The 14,461-nt window shown below is 36.1% G+C and overlaps 1 protein-coding gene across 2 annotated transcripts in view; it reads right to left on the bottom strand.

Annotated features, from left to right (window-relative positions):
- LOC145678347 (cilia- and flagella-associated protein 161-like) overlaps positions 1-14,461 on the bottom strand; it is a 228,209-nt gene that overhangs the window by 83,157 nt on the left and 130,591 nt on the right. The window lies entirely within an intron of this gene.

Below are 14,461 nucleotides of genomic sequence, written 5' to 3'. Positions count from 1 at the left end.
GTGATGTTTATTCTGATGCGTAGTTTGCGAATCCGCCCTTAAACTTGAAAGAAATAGTCATGTTCGGTGTAAGAAAGTACTAGGAATGTTATAAGGGGGCGTCTAATTCTACACAACTTGTAGATATGGTGGAATGACGAAATTGCGTTCAAGTGTGTAGATTACTGCGCATGTGAGGGGAAAAATCCGACATGTTGGAAAAGTCGCCATCTTCGATTCAAAATGTCGGCTCAAAAATTTGTAACCATGAAAATTGTAAGTTGTGCTCTTGGTAGGTAAGCCAGGTTTCGCTATGTTATTAAGGACGTAGTTCAGTTTAAGTGAAGAAACAAATCATTGGAGGAGTCGCCATCTTGAATGCAAAATTGCCATATTTTTGAATTGCCTTCATTTGGACTCTTATGTGGTATATTGAGGAGAATAAAACAAACAAAATTCAACGTAATAAGTTAGCTCCGCGGTAAAGTGTCTGCTTTCTGAGTAGCAGGTCTGGGTTCGATTCCCCGCCAAACCTTGTTTTATCTTACGTTTTTTTTCTTATCACGTTGCTTCGTTTTATCAAAATAGTTTCTGTTTTCATTGCGTGAACAAAATATTTTCGTTATTACAGACATAGAGGAAAAGAATATATTTATACACTAACTGTTGATATCGTCTCGAAACTAGGCAGTATGTTCGTGTGAAGCTTCGAGACGATACTCAACTATTTAGAAAGAAACATATGTAGCTTTAGAGATGGGGCAACACCAGTGTTTCTTTCAGAAACAATGTTCCTGAGGATCACAGTTAGTATTCCCAGGGGCACTGCTCATTGTATTCTATTTATTTTTCTATTATACACGTATTATTTGGTCTCCTGCGGGGGCACTCTAAGAGCCCCAAGGAGGCAGTGTACCCCCCAAAAACATTTTGGAAAAAAACATTGAGCATCATTTGCACGATATAGTATGATAGCGGTTCAAAAGTTTGTAACCATGAAAATTGTAAGTTGTTCTGACGATAGGACAGTCATGTTTTGGTATACTCTTAAGGAGGAAGGACAGTTTCAATGGAGAAACAAATCATTGGAGAAGTCGCCATCTTGAATGCAAAGTTGCCATGTTGTTGAATTGGCTTGATCTGCCTTGTTATGAGCTATGTTAAGCATAATAGAAAAAACATGAATCAACATACGAGCATGGCTCAGAGGTAACGTGTAAGATTTCTAATTAGCAGGTCCGGGTTCTATTCCCGACTAAACGGTTTTTGTATTTTTTTCTTATCTCTATTTCTTTGTATTAGCAAAGTACTTTCTGTTCGTATTGCGGGAACAAAATATTTTCATTATTACATACGTAGAGGCAACTTTTGAGATGGTCCCGAAACGAGGCAGTATGTTCGTGTAAATTTTTGGTGACGATACTCAAGCATTCAAAATCAAACATATGTAGCTTTGGAAATGGAACATCACCAGTGTCCCTTTCGGAAGCAATGTTCGGGGGGGAGTATTAGCCCGGGGGCACTGCTAATAACATTCTATTTGTTATTGTATTATAAACGTATTATTTTGATCTTGTCACGGGCGCTCTGAGGAGGCAGTGTCCCCCAAAAAGAGTCTGAAAGAAACATTGACATTTTCACGATATAGTGTCCATACAAGACAGCAATACATTTTGTCTCGCGACAACAGTTTCTGCTTCAAACCGAAATGATTGCAAAATATCTCTCTCCCCTTTTATGTCCCTCGTTAAGATAGATGCGTATACCAAATCTGAAGTGAATACCACAAGTGAAAAGTATAAAATATTAATTTTAAGAAAATACACAAACACACAGGGACGTACGGAGGGGGTGAGTCCTGGGGGTCCAGACCACCCCCGAAATTCCAACTTTTGTGTAAATTTAGCCTAATTTTAGGGACAAGTTTAGGAATTTAAATATAAAATACCCTGATATTGAGTTTTGACCCCCCCCCGAAATAAGTTCCAGCGTATGCTACTGCACACACACACACAAAAATGGGCACCTCTTGAAAATTTTCTCGTCGGCAGCGTACATAGTTATAATATATAAGATATGTGTAAACGTGCCCCTTTCGATTTAATAGTTTTAGTTGCGGGTCCGGTTGGAATGAAATGCCGTGTATAATAAAGTCGAGCTTATTTTCAATCACCTATGCTATAAAAATAAACTTTCAAAGAAAGAAAAAAGTAAGAGAAAAACTTGTTGCGAATCGAACCCAGGTCTCCTGCGCAGTAGGTTCACGTCGTTCCACTTCACTACTCAATTCCTTACATTTTTGACTTCCTACTTACTGCTCACACAGTACTGGTACGTAGCGGGCCGGCTTCTGTGGAATTATATACCTCTATAATCGGAAACACACTTAATTGTTTGCATACTTCCACAAAACATACAAACACCAAATTTTGCATACTTGTTCGTCATGGGATGTGAGTAATGGGAAAATTCCGATATCACGAAAAAGGCGACATTTTCCATGTAAATGAAGTGTCGAAATTTTTCGTCGTTTCGAAATGCTGGTTTTTAGAGTAGTTCCGCACGCCATAGAAACGTCATATTTTGTCAGGCAGTGAAGCTAGGAACATAGTTTATGATAGAAAAAAGAGCATTAAAATTCGTTTTCGTTTCGCGGCGCAAATCGAAAAAATGTGAAATTTGTAATGGCTGTATCTAGGACGTTGAAATTTCGAGGTGATGTTTATTCTGATGCGTAGTTTGCGAATCCGCCCTTAAACTTGAAAGAAATAGTCATGTTCGGTGTAAGAAAGTACTAGGAATGTTATAAGGGGGCGTCTAATTCTACACAACTTGTAGATATGGTGGAATGACGAAATTGCGTTCAAGTGTGTAGATTACTGCGCATGTGAGGGGAAAAATCCGACATGTTGGAAAAGTCGCCATCTTCGATTCAAAATGTCGGCTCAAAAATTTGTAACCATGAAAATTGTAAGTTGTGCTCTTGGTAGGTAAGCCAGGTTTCGCTATGTTATTAAGGACGTAGTTCAGTTTAAGTGAAGAAACAAATCATTGGAGGAGTCGCCATCTTGAATGCAAAATTGCCATATTTTTGAATTGCCTTCATTTGGACTCTTATGTGGTATATTGAGGAGAATAAAACAAACAAAATTCAACGTAGTAAGTTAGCTCCGCGGTAAAGTGTCTGCTTTCTGAGTAGCAGGTCTGGGTTCGATTCCCCGCCAAACCTTGTTTTATCTTACGTTTTTTTTCTTATCACGTTGCTTCGTTTTATCAAAATAGTTTCTGTTTTCATTGCGTGAACAAAATATTTTCGTTATTACAGACATAGAGGAAAAGAATATATTTATACACTAACTGTTGATATCGTCTCGAAACTAGGCAGTATGTTCGTGTGAAGCTTCGAGACGATACTCAACTATTTAGAAAGAAACATATGTAGCTTTAGAGATGGGGCAACAGCAGTGTTTCTTTCAGAAACAATGTTCCTGAGGATCACAGTTAGTATTCCCAGGGGCACTGCTCATTGTATTCTATTTATTATTCTATTATACACGTATTATTTGGTCTCCTGCGGGGGCACTCTAAGAGCCCCAAGGAGGCAGTGTACCCCCCAAAAACATTTTGGAAAAAAACATTGAGCATCATTTGCACGATATAGTATGATAGCGGTTCAAAAGTTTGTAACCATGAAAATTGTAAGTTGTTCTGACGATAGGACAGTCATGTTTTGGTATACTCTTAAGGAGGAAGGACAGTTTCAATGGAGAAACAAATCATTGGAGAAGTCGCCATCTTGAATGCAAAGTTGCCATGTTGTTGAATTGGCTTGATCTGCCTTGTTATGAGCTATGTTAAGCATAATAGAAAAAACATGAATCAACATACGAGCATGGCTCAGAGGTAACGTGTAAGATTTTTAATTAGCAGGTCCGGGTTCTATTCCCGACTAAACGGTTTTTGTATTTTTTTCTTATCTCTATTTCTTTGTATTAGCAAAGTACTTTCTGTTCGTATTGCGGGAACAAAATATTTTCATTATTACATACGTAGAGGCAACTTTTGAGATGGTCCCGAAACGAGGCAGTATGTTCGTGTAAATTTTTGGTGACGATACTCAAGCATTCAAAATCAAACATATGTAGCTTTGGAAATGGAACATCACCAGTGTCCCTTTCGGAAGCAATGTTCGGGGGGGAGTATTAGCCCGGGGGCACTGCTAATAACATTCTATTTGTTATTGTATTATAAACGTATTATTTTGATCTTGTCACGGGCGCTCTGAGGAGGCAGTGTCCCCCAAAAAGAGTCTGAAAGAAACATTGACATTTTCACGATATAGTGTCCATACAAGACAGCAATACATTTTGTCTCGCGACAACAGTTTCTGCTTCAAACCGAAATGATTGCAAAATATCTCTCTCCCCTTTTATGTCCCTCGTTAAGATAGATGCGTATACCAAATCTGAAGTGAATACCACAAGTGAAAAGTATAAAATATTAATTTTAAGAAAATACACAAACACACAGGGACGTACGGAGGGGGTGAGTCCTGGGGGTCCAGACCACCCCCGAAATTCCAACTTTTGTGTAAATTTAGCCTAATTTTAGGGACAAGTTTAGGAATTTAAATATAAAATACCCTGATATTGAGTTTTGACCCCCCCCCCCCCCCGAAATAAGTTCCAGCGTATGCTACTGCACACACACACACAAAAATGGGCACCTCTTGAAAATTTTCTCGTCGGCAGCGTACATAGTTATAATATATAAGATATGTGTAGACGTGCCCCTTTCGATTTAATAGTTTTAGTTGCGGGTCCGGTTGGAATGAAATGCCGTGTATAATAAAGTCGAGCTTATTTTCAATCACCTATGCTATAAAAATAAACTTTCAAAGAAAGAAAAAAGTAAGAGAAAAACTTGTTGCGAATCGAACCCAGGTCTCCTGCGCAGTAGGTTCACGTCGTTCCCCTTCACTACTCAATTCCTTACATTTTTGACTTCCTACTTACTGCTCACACAGTACTGGTACGTAGCGGGCCGGCTTCTGTGGAATTACACCTCTATAATCGGAATTGTAATCGGGCTATATATGCGTTTTTTAGTATGATTAAGGATATGATGTGTTGTTATTTAATTGTAATAATAAATGGCAAAGACAAATTCTATTACACTGTTCTACTACAATGTAGAAAGTGGTGTTGTTTAGAATGCTATAAACAAATTTTTTGAAAGCCTCCAATAATATTCAAATTCTAAATTACCTAGTAAATAATCGTCTTCATTGAAAATGCAAGAGTAAAAACACAGGAAAACTGTATGCAATTGCCCAGTATATATAAATATTTCAAGAAGTCGTGCTGCCCAGTAAGTACATTTGTTCCAAAGGACACCACTGTAATACAGCGTACTACGTTACAGCGCAAAAACTTGTGTTCAATCAAATGTTATGAACTAATGTTTAAAAGGCCTTAACAAAATTCATATTTGTAAACTACCTACAAATTGTAGTCTTCATTGAAAATACAAGACGAGAGATACAGGTAGACTGCAAGAAATTGTCCAGTAAACATGAAATATTTCAAAAAGTTTTGCTGCAGGTAATATGTACTACTATGCCGAACGATTCCATTATAAGGGACTTTTCTACATTACAGTGCAAAAGTAGTGTTCTCTCAAATGTTACCAACAAATGTTTAAAAAGCCTCCACCAATATTCACATTTGTAAATCACCTACAAATTGCAGTCTTCATTGAAAATACAAGAATAAATATACAGGGAGACTACAAGAATTTGTGCAGTATATATGAAACTTTTCAAGAAGTCTTGCTGAGGTAATATGTACAACTATGGCCAAGGTTTCCATTATAATTCACTGTACTACATTATAGTATAAAAGTAGTGTTCACTCAAATGCTATGAAAAAAAATTAAACACTCTCCAACAATATTCATATTTGTAAATTACCCAGTAAATTGTAGTCTTCATTGTAAATACAAGAATAAATGTGCAGGAAGCCTCAAATATTTTCTCACTCTTATATCTCAGATATGAACTACTTTTCCTGCAGGTAATATGTACAATTAACAACAACGATACTATTATAACACACTGTACTAAATTACACTGCAAAACATAGTATTAAAAAATGCTACGAATAAATATTTAAAACGCTGCAAAAATTCACATTTGTAAACAGTGGGTGTTATCAGAAAACGCAAGGTTTAATAGGTAGGCTATTGGAAGACAGTGTACGCTGTTTATGTTTCAGAAAATAAATTCTGTAATTGTCTCTAACATGTATAGATGTGCACAAAGTGTACATAATAAGCCATGTACATGATTGCCAGAGTAGAAGTAGTAATAGAGTTCTTTCTAATAAATTGTGTGTTTGCTTTTCAAAGTTGGATGGAAGGAATAATACTGGCTGAATTGATGTATGTGTTGGTAACAGTTGTCTGCTGTAAAGGGAAGCGAATTCCTCAAGGAATAGTTTTCTAGAACTTGACACCTCATTGCAAAGACATGACCGGGGGTCTGGGGGCGGAGCCCCCAGCGAGCTTTAGCGAGTAATTTATATAAATGTCAATAGTGAGACGTTGAAACGAATACACCGTCAAATGCAAAATGCGTACGCACATCTTAACTGCAAGAAGCAAACAAAGATAACTGATTACCTTAAGTAGTACAGTACATGCGTTACTGCGTTGCTTACTGAAGTTAAAGCGTTTTCAAAGTACAGACGTGGAATAATAGTGTGTATATTACTTTTTGATGTTTTGTGGTTAGACCTATGTGTGTTGGATTTTTCTAATGTGTAAGGTACAGTACATTACATTTGTACAACATTTAAAAAAAAAAAAAAAAACAGCATTGCATTTATTGTACGAGAGTACATACAGTAATTTATATAGAGAGTACTGTATTTTCATTTTTGTACGGAAATAAATTAATTTTTGTAATACAGTATCTGGAACGAGAATATTGTATGTCATTCATGACTTATACTATACAACACATACAGTAAGTTTAAAACATGCTCAACAAGTGAATAGCCTAAAACTTATTGTTAGATACGAAATTTTGAGCAAGAAAATGAAAACCCGGTTTGTGCGACTATCGGCTATAACGACCGTAAATTTGCGGTCCCTTCGGAGTCGTTATAACTGGTTTATTCTGTATTTACAATTTAGCTTGTAAGAACTTACAGTTTAATTCGTTCATCTTTTCTGTAAGTTTTCCTAATGTTGATATGTTGTAGACGCCATTCATCATAAAGAAGAATTTAACATTAACGTTACAAAAGTTCTTCGTGAATCAACAGTTTCCACAACTCTCTGCCAAACTTTATGATGAAGACGGGTTGACAAAAATCGTCTAGTTGGCAAACTTTCCTTCTCTTAACGAATACGAAGAAGCAAGCTTGTTACAATGGAGATAGCTGGGCTGTCATGGTAAACAATCGCAGGAAAAGAAATTCTCTTTGTGCTACAGTGATTACATCGGGATAAAGACATTCGCGTTCTTACACACAATGGTGGGAATATGAACTTACCCAGGATCCCGATTACTATCAATTCATTCAACCTACGCTATAAAATGGAACATGACCGCAAGACGTGGAGAAAATACATTATATCGTCATGTCCTATATATCACGGAGCTCACCATAGTAGTAATTAACAAGAAAAACATCAAAGTTTGCACACACGAAACTTATGATATATATACAATACATATATTATTTATAAACAATGAGTGACAGTGGGTTTACATTGATGAAAATACGATGATAGAAGCATGAAACAGCTGAGAATAATGGTGGAAATACTTTCATTCAGAACGAACGAAGAGGAATTCAAACTTCTATCCAGAATTCATTTTCATTCCAATACACACAATTACGCTGGTCATATTTTTAATTTCTCCAATTTTAAAATTATATTAAATTACAGTGAGGTTTTAGTTTTCGTGTTTCAAGTCAGTATACGACATCGAGGTTATGAAGGACAGTATTTACTATTAACGTGGGCTCCAAACCAGATCGGGGATTGAATCTGGTATAGTTAACAAGTGCAGAGACCATCTTGGAAGACCAACCGTCTCAATATAGCACGTTCTCAATCACACTAATATCGCCTTCATAACAATAAAGATTGATAATATATTTTATAGTTCTTAGTGAAATATACTTAATAATACTGAACGATAAAGAAATGAAAACAAGTAACTATGTTGGTAGTGCTAGACGTAGACTATTCACTTTTTCAGTTATTAATTTTTCGTGTTAATGATGAATATGTTACCTTAATTTTAAAAGGCCACACCTAAAGGCCTAAAAATTACGTACGAATATAATTTTAAGACCTACATTTCAAACTGAAATGAAATCTTTCAGTTTAAAGTACCACGATTATGCCATTTAAGGCTAAGAGAAACTGATCAAGGCAAGTGAATGATGGAAGAATTAATAAAATGGGAATGTGGGAGGAAACTGGAGTACCCCGGGAAAACACACGGACACAATATTGTCCATCACAAAGTTATTTGGCCGGGGATCAAACCAGGAAGCCCATGCACCAAAGATAAGCACTCTACCACTGAGCCACCGTGCCTCCCAACAACATCCCAAGTTCATGAAAACAAAATATAGTATGTTAGTTTACAATTTAAAAAAAAATGCGTGGGATCAGATCAAAGCTCCAAGTTCTTTAAGTCGTTTTTAACGATGTAAATGTTAAATAAACTCCAGTAGGGTCTAAAGGTAATACAGATGATGACTAACTATTTCCATGTAGAGGATATGGAGAGACAGGATTAGTCACAGTTCCCCGTTAAGATGTCAACAGATTGACTCCATTAACGAACTTGACAGAGATAATCGATGTAGTTATCTGTTGCAAAAACAGAATCAAAAGTTTCGCTTATATGTATGGGATGTCGCATATAGTTATCCGCCGTTAAAGTTGCCGTTACCCGTTAAAGTATTAACGGATGGACTCCATTAACGAACTTTGCTGAGATAATTGCTCTAGCTATCTATTGCGAAAAAGGATAAAAAATCGCTTACATGCATGGGATATGGATAGTCACCGTTAAGATCTCCGTTATCCGTTAATACACTAACGGATTTACTCTATTAACGTACTTTTGGATATAATCGCTCTACTATCTATTGCAAAGAAATAAAAAAAAATCACTTACATATATAGGATATGGGTTACAGATAGCCACCGTTAAAGTCGTTGTTATCCGTTAACGAATTGTCTTCATTAACGAATTCAGAGTATCACCCTAGCTATCTACTGCAAAAACAGAAAAAAATCACATTCATTCAAGAGTTATCGTGTGGAATAACGGATTTAATTATAAAATATTACAGCCTTACTGAGTGATCCTAATAAGAAGACTCTTTTACTCGTGTCTACTATACATTAGCTGTTATCGAAATTATGTTAATTCAATAAAACTGTATTTTCACCTTGATCACTTAAGAGACCTCTTTTACAGGAACTGTCTTTTTTGTGATAATAAGAAAATTAGCTAAGGAGCAAGGGCGCCGATCCTGAGGGGGACGAAGTGCCCGGGACCCCCAAAGCTCGTGTGCACCCGCTCACATTGTATTTATGAATATTTGGTATAATTTGAATGCAATTTGTCTTAAAATCCTTATATATTCCTTCTGCATCTGGATGGGCCCCCCAAATTTACAGAGAAATCAGCGCCCTTGCTAAGAAGCTACCTTGAAAAACAAACAAAAGTAATAAACAAGCAAGTAGTGTTGCGAAACTTTCTCATACTGAAAGCGGAAATTTGCTTTTTGGAGAACATACTACCGTTTATCACTTCTTTGGGCACAGAAACAGTTAACCTAGAAACTACAAACCAAACAAAATTTTAATGGTTAGGAATTTCCAGTGGTGAGGTTTCAATTTCCAATCCTACAAAAAAAAAAAAAAAAAAAAAAAAAAAAAAAAAAAAAAACTTTCGTCCAATGGTTATTCCTTATAGACATTTCTCTAGGCATACTTTCCCGAACACACACATCAACAATTACAATATTCCCATCACATGAACCTTAAAATTATTAGGATCACACAAGTGGAACTTATAACATAGTAATGTTAGTACGTGTAATGTAAGTATACGATAATTATTGAACGAAAGCGCATTTTTTAAAATTCTGTTCTCTTTTTTTCAAATCGGCTCAGCTGAAGTCGATAATGGAGTCAATCTGTTAATATTTTCACGAGTAACGGTGACTTTAAAGGTGTGTATCCAGATTCCATTTTCTGCTATTGAAACAAAGGTAGTAAGAATTATACATCTCACCGTTAGACGACAGCAAACATCCTGCAGTGGAGGGCATCTAGCGAACAACATTGAAACTTCTAGTACGTGATCCGTTCTTAGGTACGCCAAAGTTTAATGTATTTGCTCACTTGGTCACTGTATGGTAGCCAGATATGTGCAGAAAAATGCAAATTTTTGATAATTACTTGTATTATTCATTATGAAATATGTGGTGGGTCAAAATTATGAGTGTGTACAGGCTCAAGGAGTCTGATTGTATTGTTTATTATGGAAATATTGTCGAATTATTAAACTTGCAAAAATCAGAAGTACTTCGACCCCCTCCACAAAGGAAAAATGACACTATATTGTCCACCACAATCTCACATGGTCTGAGACTGAACCAGGAAACGATTTATACCAGGGCATAATCGCTCTACCACACAGCATAATATCTTTCAAAAGATTTAGAAGACACAAATAAAATTGCAATGAAATCATTACAAAATACTAAATAATACTTACATAAAATACACGCTAATCCTGTTCTTCAACTTTCTAAAACTGTGGGAGGTCTTAAGGAATCAGTGTATTAACGTGTCATAATTAACCAATTAGGAGAAACAAATTGAAGAGATTATTCATTAATTGATATTTATCATACAATGCATCCGCCAACATTGACAACATTCTTGGATATTTCTTAAACTTAGTGACAACTATGAAGCTACTTGTTATTTGGACTTCAACTTACAAAATTACTTTCTGCTTTGTACAAAAAGAGAGACGCTTATTGAGAAACATTCTCGTTAGTATGGAGAAGAAAAGAAAGCAAAATGCAGTTAAAGAAAAGAAGTGCACCTGCTGATCTAAAACTGGTTGCATTTATACGCTCTGTAGTGATCTTTAAGGAAAGGACAACGTTTCTAGCCACAGATGCTTATACCATAATCTCTCAAATGTTTATTTTCAGCCTATTAAGAATGAATTGTGAGACTTGGTTGCAGCTAATTAAGAAATCTGGTTGAGAAACCAAAACTTTCTGTTCGTGTGTCTGTTCGTCCAAAAAGAAATCAAAGAACCACTTGAGAATCACTATGAATTTTGACCAGAACGCAGATGACCAAAAGTAGAAACCGGGTTTGTTGATGAATGTGATCAATCCAGTTGATCCCAATGTATTTCTGTGGGGGTTGCTATAGATCCATTGTCCATAGTAGTACGTAAACCGACGGTACCTAAAGATCAGATATATATATCATTCACTTACTTTCAATATTCTAACCAAACTTTCACGTAGTATATACACTGTTACTTGTTTCTATTCCTGTGCATTTATAAGTGAAACCAAGTACTTCATAAAAACGCAGAATCAACATATGCAGAAACTAAATTATTTGATCGGTATGCACGATCAATCCATTTGTTTCAGTCAATCTCTTCAGTCAAAATAATCAAATGATTTTATGAAACTCCAAAATAATATTTGACGGGTTGGTGAGACATTTAGTTCCTGAACTTAATAATAATAATAATAATAATAATAATAATAATAATAATAATAATAATAATAATAATAATAATAATAATAATAATAATAATAACAAATGAAAGTATACCACAACTGTGACTAAACCTAAAGGTGTAGAGCAGTGTTGAAAGTGGGTCTGATATGCAGAGAGAATACACATGGCACAACACATCAAGACAGTGGCAGCCATCTTGATAGACGCTATATGGAATGAGTTGAAACTTAAAAAGAAAGAAGTGAAGAATGTGATAGCTAGGCCCTGGATTTTTAAAAATGCATATGCGCACATGAAAATGCACATTTAGAAGTTTGGTGCATATTCTAAGGATAGTCGCATATACGTACACTATATACATATATATAAACAAAACTGATGCTTGTTCTGAAAGGCTATGATAGTGCTTGAATCGCGCTTGACGAAATTCTTTGTACGGCACAGATTGAAATTTTTCTTAAGCAGGAATTTCTGTTTCGCCTACGTCTAAGGTGAGACTGCAATAATGATACAATTCTCAACATGGCTGTATGCAAAACAGGAATAAGCAAAATTGAAATGAAGTAGTATGTCCCTTAGACAACAAATTCTTCTCAAACCACATATAATAATTTCTTTTCTCTTTCTCCAATTATCTCTAATATGATTTACTTCCTGTACTTTTATATATTTTTCCTAGTTACTTTGCCGTTCTATTCAGCAAATTTTATCAGTTTTTCAAAATAAAACAAAATTGCTTGTCAACTGATATGCATAACTGTAACATATAAAGTGGACACGATAGCTCAGGAGTGGAGCGCTCACATACTGTGAAAGAAGTCCCGCTTGGGTTCTCAGCCACACGAGTTTATGTTGGACATCATGTCCGCTAATTTTCTCGAGTTTCTCTCTAGAGCTTTCTCGTGGCTATACGGTTAACCTACGCGTTTTCGACGAGGGAGACCTGGTTCGATTCCCGGCAGAAGCTCATGTGGTTCGGGTTCTACATTAAGTTGTAGATTCACGTCTCATATAGCCTCGCTGCTGAAAGGGACACTGATCTCTAATCCATCCATCCATCGAGCTTCTCCTGTTTCCTCCCACATACTCATTCCATTAATTACTTCCTAATTATTCACTTCCTTTAGTCTAAAGGGCATAACAATAGGATATAAAACCAGAAACTTCCTTTGATTTTGTAACAGATAAAGCTATAAAACTCGCTATTTCTCAATATAATTTTGACTGCACTACTGATTACCGAATACAAAGAAATTTGATAAGTATAATTTATATATCGTGTATAGAGCTTTAAGATGTTCAGACTAATAAACCAAGACAATGTGAAACTTTTCACTAAAAAACAGAACTCATGAAAATTTATAGTATAGTCATAGTTACGCACTTTTTTGTTGAAATATTATAATTAAATAGTAGATCAACATTCACCACAACGTACTAATTACAGTGGTATTTTTCAAATATTAAATGAAATTAACTTATGTTTTTGAGAAAAATCGGAACATTTGAAGTTTGCATTTATCTTTAGAGGGGCAGATAATGTAGATCAGGGACTGTTCCGGCTAAATGAGGATGTCTAGGTGCCCTACAGGTATAATTCAATGGTTAGCTCGGGTGTCTAGGTTCGATCGCAGGTGGTGACAGCATTTTCGATGTTGAATCAGAGTCATGAAAAACACCTTGCGAATTTCGGTCTGGTACGGGAACTGACCACACATAATTCTAACTAAAATAGCCATATAGTCAGCCACAGCCTTTCGTGCGATGTAACGCCAGTGATTTCAAATTCATTGATATCAAACTTCCTGGCACGAAGCCAATGAGCTGGTGGTTGTAAATTGAATGATGAGCGGGCAACACATCGCGATTCCTGCTGTTATTGTCTGGGGTGCTCACAGGTGAGTTTTATGGCTCAGATTGTGTCCATGGAAATATTAAAGTGGGATATAATTTTTCATTAAGAGTAGTACAATATGACAGCAGAATGGTAAATTTTCGGAAAAAAAGGTTTATTTATGGGGGCAAATGTATTTTTGGATGGTTGCGTCTAAGCATTGGCTTGGGGGAAGGGAGATCCCAGGCTGTTGTTGCTGATTCAGTAGACCTGGTTTATTTGGTTACAAGTTTAACCGAACTCCGCTAATACTTGCATTAAAGTAGACTCTCAGTTAATCTCATGGTGCTGAATGAACACCTCATTCACTGGCGGTCCTTGAGACAAGTCACATTCGTGGAAGCTACAATTTTATTCCTACTAGATAAGGAAAGAAAACTTACTAAATGACCTAACTGTTAGATAAATGGAACAAAATAGGACATTAAGTATCCTATCTTTAGTTTGTCGAGATAAAATTGTAATTTAATTGACTGGAATTCCCTCAAGAGTCACCTATTTTTCAACTCCTAACACCATCTAGTCTTCCTCTACTGTTGTCAAAAATCTAGGTACTGATCAGGCGGACGCTGCTTGATTGAGCTCATGGGAATTGGTCAACCAACATACCTAGAGTCAGATCGTAATATATAAGCTGTAGAGTCGCGCTAGGTTTACAAGTGGAAATAAGATTGCTTTGATTTCTTTTACGCTCTTACATAATACGTAGACTATAAGGAACGGAACCTACTATTAAGCGTGGATCGAAACTACTACTGTTTTCTT

Source organism: Thermobia domestica, chromosome 2 (genome assembly GCF_964235325.1).
Source record: "Thermobia domestica chromosome 2, izTheDome1.hap1.1, whole genome shotgun sequence".
Taxonomy (NCBI): Eukaryota; Metazoa; Arthropoda; class Insecta; order Zygentoma; family Lepismatidae; genus Thermobia; species Thermobia domestica.
The sequence above is the reverse complement of the archived record's forward strand: the minus strand, read 5'-3'. Positions and strand labels throughout refer to the sequence as shown.